This window comes from Nicotiana attenuata, unplaced genomic scaffold, assembly GCF_001879085.1.
Source record: "Nicotiana attenuata strain UT unplaced genomic scaffold, NIATTr2, whole genome shotgun sequence".
Classification (NCBI taxonomy): Eukaryota; Viridiplantae; Streptophyta; class Magnoliopsida; order Solanales; family Solanaceae; genus Nicotiana; species Nicotiana attenuata.
The window spans coordinates 86,742-96,107 of record NW_017673233.1 but is presented as its reverse complement, the minus strand read 5'-3'; positions in this window follow the sequence as shown (position 1 = coordinate 96,107).

Here is a 9,366-nt window from a genome sequence, read left to right as displayed (position 1 = left end):
GATAACATCATCTTGCACCTCAACTTCATCACTCACAATTTCCTTTTGCTTGGAGGCATTCACATCACCACCTCGACCGCTTCTTGTAATCACCGCCATTGCATGCCCGGTGTTGTTCCCACCCTTCGGGTTTACTACCGTACCACTGGGTAGAGCCCCCTTAGGGCGAGTATTCAAAGATTGCAAAATCTGGCCAAGTTGAACCTCCAAGTTTCGGATTGAAGTATTGTTAGATGCCAACTGAGCATCAGAGTTGGTGTTCTTTTTCATCATTTATTCAAACATCATCTCGATCCTCCCCATCTCATTGTTCGATGAGCTAGAACGTTGGGATGGAAATGGGTGTGGGTTGTTTGGTTGTTGATACATCGGAGGCCTTTGAAAGCCTTGCCCCCGATTTCCTTGATTGCCATTATTCCAACCACTCTGATTGTTGTTTCCTCCCCAATTGTTGTTGTTGCCACTCCAGTTGCCCTGGTTGTTCTGGTTGCCCCAATTCTGATTGTTGTTCCCCCAGTTGCTATTTCATTGTTGGTTTTGATTCCCCCAATTGCCTTGGGATATCCATTGTTGTTGTTGGTTAGGAGCATTGACCCTTAGTCCTTGATAATTATTCACGTACTGCACTTCTTCACTTTGCTCATCATACACATCATCTTGGTTGAAACCACCATTACCTTGCTCATATTGATCCGGGCTACCTTGACCTTGTTGACCTCTTTGTCGCCTCTTGTTGACCAACATGTTGACACCTTCCATAGCATTTACTTGTCGTGGCGCTTGAACTTGCTGAAATTGAGCTTTGGCCAGCTGGTTCATTGTTATAGTTAACTCTGCTATTGTTTGGCCATGGTCGTAGAGCTCTTTGTGCAGGTGAATGACTGTGGGATCACCTTGTGGCACATTAGCTCGACTCTGCCAAGCTGAGGAAGTGTCTGCCATCTCATTCAAAATCTCACACGCTTCAGCATAAGGTGTGTTCATAAAATTTCCCCCTACTAGCTGGTTCACCACACACTGATTGGTCGTGTTAATGGCACGATAGAAAGTCTGCTAGATCATTGCGTCGGCCATGTCATTGTTCGGACATTCTTTCACCATTGTCCGATACCTTTCCCAGATTTCATGAAGTGGTTCATTAGGTTCCTGTTTGAAGGCCAAAATCTCATCTCTCAAGGTCGCCATATGTCCCGGCGAAAAAAACTTTGCTATAAACTTGTCCGGCAACTCATCCCAAGTATGGATGGAATGGTTGGGAAGTCTTTCGAGCTAGTCCAAAGCTTTCCCTCAAAGTGAGAAAGGGAGCAATCTCAATCTTAAAGCATCCTCTGACACATTCGTCTGCTTGCTTCCCCAACAGGTATCCATAAAGCGTTTAAGATGTTTATATGCATTCTTATGGGGAGCGCCTGTGAAGTACCCTCGCTGCTCCAATAAAGTCAACATCACATTTGTTATTTGAAAATTGCCCGCCCGGATCTGGGGTGGGACAATTGCACTTGCGTAGCCTTCATTTGGAAGCACCCGAGGAGCGACTCTTGGAGGAGGCGGGGGAGAGTCTGCAATGTTGTCATTGGCCTGGCAACCTCTTCTTTGACCTTGAGGTACTAGAGGCACCTCATCTTCTCCATTATCATCAACCTCCTCCACCGGTGGAACATTTCCGAGAGGATCATTGTTTGCCATTTTGTACCTCAATTGATGATTCACACACGTCAGTAAAATAGAAGGAAAGAAAAACAAGACACAAAACTAGTTAGATAGATAGCTAAAACCGTTTAGCTCCCCAGCAACGGCGCCAAAAAGTTGATCGGAGCCAACCCTACACAACAATAGAATGGCAAGAGCGGTCGATGTAGCTTTTACCTGATAAGTCGGGATCAAATCCACAGAGAGCTAAGAAAGGTTTGGAATTGGGTTCCTATCTAATCTAGCAATGTGCGATGTTCTTAATTGTACTTCCAATCATTCTTGTTTGTTCATTATTCTATCTTTATACTAATGATGCAAGTAATTAGACTAAGTATGATATTTTTGTAAGGTTTTCTTAATTGATGGAATGGCACTAGGGAAGTGACTTACTCCTAGGTGAGTATCTAACGGGATCTAAAACTTAGGGCAAAATTATTATAGCTGGGATTGCGATATAGCCAACGCACGAAACTACTCACTCTATACCTCTCGGTAGTTTGAGTGACTTTGCCCTAATTGGCTTTCTCAAGCCCAATTGGGTGTTCAAATTGTGCAAGCAAAGTTGGCTCAAGTCGGGTATTGCTATCTCTAGGTTTAACCCTTTAATTGGGTCTATCAATCTCGAATGAGATAGAATGCACCCCAATTCCTTGTTGGCCTGAATTTCCTAAACTTGGGCTCTCTTTCTCAAGAAGAGCCGAAGTCAAAAAGGCACAAATTAGTGTTTGCAACCACCAATTCAACATTAAAAGCACAAATCAGACCAAATATCATTCACCCATAAACATTAAAGCCCTAAAATATGTGAGCACGTGATTTTTGCCTCGCTTGAATTATTCCTATAAAATTCATAAAATTAGGATTTTTCCGTTTATTATTTGATTTTTAGAATTTAATTGCATGATTTTGTGTTTGTTTGCATTTTGTATGCATTTTACTTGATATAATTCATAAAAAATACAAAAATAGCACATTTGCATTTAGGATCCCATTTTTATATTTTTAGGTTTACTAGTTAATTAACATTAGAAGAAAATGAAAGAAAATAACCAAAAGTAGTCCCTTTTTACATTTTTACTTTTAATTTTGATTTTTCCTTAGTTTTCTCTTAAATTAGGATTTAGTTAATTTTTGAAATTAATTAGTTTAATTCTAGAGTTAAAATCAGGTCTTTGCTCATTTTAATTTTGTCCTTAAACAAAAATTCAAAAAAAAAAAGATAGAAAAAAAAAAGAGAAAAACAAACAAAAGAATAAAGAAGGGTCAATTAAAATGAAAACAGACTGGCCTGATTCTTAAGCATTGGGCCATCTTTTGACAAATTCNNNNCTGCAAGCAAAGTTGGCTCAAGTCGGGTATTACTATCTCTAGGTTTAACCCTTTAATTGGGGCTATCAATCTCTTAAATGAGATAGAATGCACCCCAATTCCTTGTTGGCCTGAATTTCCTAAACTTGGGCTCTCTTTCTCAGAGCCTAAGTCAAAAAGGCACAAATTGGTGTTTGCAACCAACAATTCAACATTAAAAGCACAAATCAGACCAAATATCATTCACCCATAAACATTAAGGCCCTAAAATAGAAGACCCATTAAATACCCACACTAGGGTTGAGCCACAACCCTAGCTAATGGGTCTAGCTACTCATAATAACTGAAGAAATCAAAGATTGAGATGAATAATAACCCATAAAAATTAATTACAAGATAAAAGTCTAAAATTAATTGTTAAACTAGCTCTAAAATTACTGAAAAAGGCAAAAGTAGGCGGTTCACGTGCTCAGCTAAACAACAGATGACCTAAAAATCTGAAAAAGAAGTATTTATACAAAGCTAAATTTTCCGAACAAAAATGCCCCTACGGAGGTACCGCTGACAGCAGAAAATGAACCGCTGTCGCGGTGAGCCTACCGCGGCCGCATCAAATCAAGCGCAGACCGCGGTCTTCAACTTTTAGCTCAACTTCGGACTCTATGAATCTCTCCTCCGCTGACCGCGATAAAACAACCACTGTCGCGGTAGAGGCACCGCTGCCGCATAATTCCACCGCGGTTAGCGTGACTTGAAAAGCCTCAGATTGCATCTCTCTGAATCTTTGCCACCGCGAACCGCGGTAAATACTCCGATGTCGCGGTAGAGGCACCGCTGCCGCATAAAAGCACCGCGGTCAGCAGTGACTTGCAATCCCAAAAATGCATCTCTCTGAACCTTGCCACCGCTGACCGCGAGATCAAGACCGCCTCAGCGGTGGACCCTCTACGTCCGCGGTTGATTTTCTGCTGTAGCGCTCAGTTGACTCAGCTTGCACTTGTGCAGGTTTCACTCATTTTTGAGCTGGTTTTTGACTTCCTTGTCTCTTTTTTACCAAACACTCTAAACAAGCATAACATGTTAGCTTTCGGGATTACTTGTATACACTTTTAATCCAAAACTTAAGCAAAACGGAGTGTAAAATAGACTAGAATCCCTAGTTATCAATAAGCCGGTCATGGAGCAGGTTCACGAGTATGAGAACTTAACTGCTAGTGTTTTGAATGAGGGAATGGAGATGTGTGAGATTCTTCAGGCTAATGTTCTGCTTGAAAAGTTTCCACCTTCCTGGAGTGATTACAGGAATCAACTGAAACACAAGAAGAAAAAATTAACTCTTCAAGAACTGGTAAGTCACATGAGGACTTAGGAAGCAAATCGTCTTAAAGATGAGGAGTCTGAACGGCTTAAGGATAAGATGAAATCTCTCTCTCTCTTAATTCTTCTAAAGTTAACCTTGTGGAATCTTCTAGTACTTTTGTGAAAGACAGTTTTAAAGAAAAACAGAAGAAAGGACATGTAAAGAAGCAGAATTACTTTAATAAGTCGGAGGGCCATATTCAAAAGTCGAAAGGACCTTGCTGTGTCTGCGGCAAAACTGGTCACAAGGCTTTTCAGTGCAACCAGAGATAAGGACAAAGCTCAAAGAATGGAGGAAAAGCTCCAGTCCAAGCTAAACTTACTGAGGGAGGTGATGTCATTGCTGCTGTGGTTGTTGAGGCGAACATGCTGGCTAACAAGACTGACTGGATACTGGACACTGGTGCTTCAAGGCACCTTTGCGCCAACAAGGAGTTGTTTCACGACTTTGAGGAATCTGCTGATGGCGAGTTTGTAACTACAGCTGGAGTTATGGGTAAAGAAAAAAATTCTCCTTAAGTTAACTTCTGGAAAAACCTTAGCTTTGAACAATGTTATGTATGTACCCTCCCTTTGTAGAACCTTAGTTTCTGGTGCGCTTCTCAAAAAAACATGTCTTAAACGTGTTTTTGAATTTGATAATTATTTCTCGTGGGGGAGACGTTATTGGGAAGGGTTACCTTATGGGGGGTTTATTTGTACTGAACATCGCTCAAGAGATTACTAATAACGCTAATACTTTCAATTCTTCTTATATTGCTGTGTCTATTGATTTGTGGCATGGTAGACTAGGTCATGTTAATATTGCTTCTATTAAAAGACTTAGAAAATGGAATTAATTCTTGCAGTTAATGTTGATAATTATTCTAAGTGTCCTGTTTGTGTAGAAGCAAAACATACCAAAAAGCCTTTTAAGAATGTAACTAGTTGAAAGACAGAATTGCTTGAACTAGTGCATTCAGTCTTAGTAGATTTCAAGAACATTGTTAGCAAGGGTGGAAAGAAATACTACATCACCTTTGTAGATGAATTTTCTAGATACACTAAGGTATATCTTCTTAAGTTAAAAGATGAGGCTGAAATCATATTTTTGAAATACAAGGCAAAAGTAGAGAATCAATTAGACAGAAAAATCAAGGGTCTTAGGTCTGACAGGGGTGGTGAATATAGTACTAATACTCTAGAAGCATTTTGTGAGAAAAATGGTATTATACATGAGGTTAGTGCCCCCTATACTCCCAACAAAATAGTGTAGATGAACGGACAAATGGAACCCTTAAGGAAATGAAGAAATTTTGTGCTTTTGAGTTCGGGTTTATCTAATAATATATGGGGGGGGGGGGGAGCTGTTTTATCTGCATTATATGTTCTTAATAAGGTCTCTCATAAGATGTTAGATAAAACTCTGTATGAGTTATGGAAAAGGTTTGCCCCTAACTTGAAAATTCTGAAAGTATGGGGTGTTTGGCTAAGGTTGGTCTACCTGATTTTAAACAAGTAACTGTTGGACCCAGGACTTTTGATGATGTTTTCATTGGTTATGCTCAAAATAGTGTTGCGTATAGATTTACGTCTTTGAATGATAGTTCTATTTGTGAATCTAGAGATGCAAAAAATTTTGAGCATGTTTTTCCATTGAAAAATAATGTGTCTAGTGATGTACTTAATAATGATTCTACATCTATGTCTATTAATTCTCGTATTGTACCTCTTCTAGTGTTACTGCTAATGAGCATGAAAATAAACTTATAATGAGTAAGAGGCGTAGAATTGAAGCTAGCTTTTGTCCTAACTTTATCATTATTTTTTTGACTGAAAATATTGATCTTGATATTTTGAATGATGAATTAGTGTCTATCTATTTAATAGAAGAAGACCCTAAGACTTATAATAAAGCAATGAGGTCAATAGATGCTAGTTTTTGGAAAGAGGCCATTAAGAATTAGACTTTATAGTTTCTAATCACACTTGGGACTTGTCTGATTTGCCTAAAGGTTGTAAACCCATAAGTAGCAAGTGGATATTTAAGAAGAAATTGAGACCTGATGGTACAATTGAGAAATATAAGGCTAGAATTGTTATTAGGGGTTTTAACCAAAAGAAAGACATTGATTACTTTGACACTTATTCTCCCGTGACTAAGATATCGACTATTGGAACTCTTGTTGCTTTAGCCGCTATTTATAATTTAGTGATACATCAAATAGATGTTAAAATGGTTTTCCTAAATGGTGATTTAGAGGAAGAGATCTATATGTCTCAACCTGAGAGATTTGTGATCCAAGGACATGAGAATAAAGTATGCAAATTGAGAAAGTCTTTGTATGGTCTAAAGCAGGCACCTAAGCAATGGTACGAAAAGTTTAATAGCATATTAGTGTGTAATGGTGTTATTATTAATGCATCTGATACTTGTGTTTATTCCAAGATGATAGGATCAGATTGTGTTATTATATGTCTGTATGTTGATGACATGTTAATATTGGGCCCTAATGTGAAGTTGTTAATGAGAATAAGAATTTCTTGTCTTCTAAATTTGAAATGAAAGATCTTGGAGAAGCAGATGTGATTTTAGGGATAAAAATTAAATGAACTTCTAATGGTTTTTCATTATCTCAGTTTCATTATATTGAGAAAATGTTGAAAAGGTTTAATTGTTTTGATGTAGCACCTGTGAGAACTCCTTATGATCCTAGCATACACTTGAAAAAGAATAAGGAATTTAGCATTTCTCAAACTGAGTATGCTAAGATAATTGGTAGTGTAATGTTTCTCATGAATTATACACGACCTGATATTGCTTATGCTGTTAGTAGATTGAGTAGATATACTCACAACCCTAGTAGTGAACACTGGAATGCTCTTCATCGTTTGCTAAGGTATTTGAGAGGTACTATGAATTGGTGTTTGCATTTTAATAAATTTCCTGCTGTTTTAGAAGGATTTTGTGATGCAAACCGGGTTACTGACAATGATGAAGTTAGCTCCACTAGTGGCTATGTGTTTACTTTTGGTGCATGTGTTATTTCATGGAAGTCTTCAAAACAGACTTGTATAGCACGATCTGCTATGGAGTTTGAATTTATTGCTCTTGAGTTGGCAGGGAAAGAAGCCGAGTGGTTGAGAAACTTATTGGCAGACGTGCCTTTGTGGGGAAGACAAGCTTCACCAGTTTCTCTACATTGTGACTCAGGAGGCAATTGGAATTTCCAAAAATAGTATGTACAATGGAAAAAGAAGACATATCTGCATTAGGCATGGTGCGGTAAAATAGTTTTTGAAATATGGTGTTATTTCCTTGGAATATGTAAGATCCGAAAGAAATTTGGCGGATCCTTTAACCAAGGGTTTGGCAAGGAGAGTTATCCTTGAAACATCGAGGGGGATGGGCTAAAAACCATGGATTGAGGAAGTATGGTGGATACCCGTTTGTGGTCAAGAGAAGCCATATGAGACCTCAATAAGCACTACATTCTCTAGCTCTATGGCACGTGGTAGTGCTTTATAAGGTTGAGCTTATTTTGCTCTTATTGATTCCACAACCTTAAGGTGGTCGATGTGTAGATAGGTTTGATGGAATCACCTACGCGAGTGTAAATGTGCGGTTGCCTTTTATGAAAAACTTGGGATGTCTTTCTAGAGCATTAATGAGACCCAAGGTATGTGCATGACCATAAAACCACTTTGTTAGTATCGCGGAGTTTGCATAAAATTAAGGATATAGTATGTGTTGTGGGGTTCTCAACTAATGTTCATTCAGTTCAAGAGTACTTCACTTTGTGGATGTTAGTTATTGCCTCATTTCACTACGTGTCAATTCAAATAGAAAGATATTGACACCTAAGTACATGTTCCTTCTTTTGCCCATAATTGTTCTTATTCCATTTTTGTCTTTGCATTAGTGGGGGATTGTGTTATTTATCTGTATTGCTGTAAGTAAATAAAACAGTAATCTTTCTGAAAAATAAAACAGAAAGTTAGTAGAAACAATTCTGAAAAATAATATTCGAACTTCAAAATAATTTTTGAAACGTTGAAGGAACAAATCGAGCCCACTGAATACACAGTGTGTCCTTAAGGAAATTATTCCCCTCAAGTACCTGAGGTTATGGAATATATTCTCCCAGGATAGAACGATTTAACTCACTAGTGTATCGGTACCTAAAACTCTGGTGATCGGCGAACCACTCGATGGTCGCAAAACACACTGGAATATTTTATGCAAAAGAAGAAGAAGAAGATTCAGAAAATTTCGTAAGTAAATATTCTGGGATTTGAAGGTCTATTTATAGCAAACTTGGTGATGTTTCTGAAGAGGTTTGCAACCTTTCAGAATAGTCATGACTGTTGGAACAGGTGTGACCCTCTGAAGAGGTTTGCAACCTTTCAGAACAGTCATGGCTGTTGGAAATTTCTGCGGGAAATTTAAAACGAATTTAAATTAATCCGGGAAAGAAAAACGGGCTAGACCGGACCGGGTCGCGGGTCATCCCTCCGTTTCTTTTCCCACCATTTTCCATTCACACCTCTTTTGTTATTATTTATTAAATAACAAACCCAACAATCCCCCACATGAATGGAGAATGGCTATAAACTTAAAGGAATGCACGAACGTGTGTGTGTTTTACAAACAAGAATTGATTGCATCTGGATAAGTAGGTTTCCCTTTGAACTTTTCGTAGTGAACTTATATTGGATATACTCAGTCAATCGGTAGATTTGATATCTTTGAACCGTCGAGCTTTGTTGTATACCTAGACAACATAAGTCACACAATCAATCCTTAACCATCTATGGTTCTCACGGTTGTGTTCGTTTCAGCCATGAACACCGCCTGGTTTCATGAGTGCTTAGAGAATGGGCCTTTACTTTCATTCTCCTTGAAGCGGCTAACACTTCACACTCACATAGGTGATTCCTAAACGTGTAATCCTAAAGACACACTATTTGGTCATATCCTGCCAGACTTAGCAAATTATTAAAAAGCTTTAAGCTTTATTGACTCAT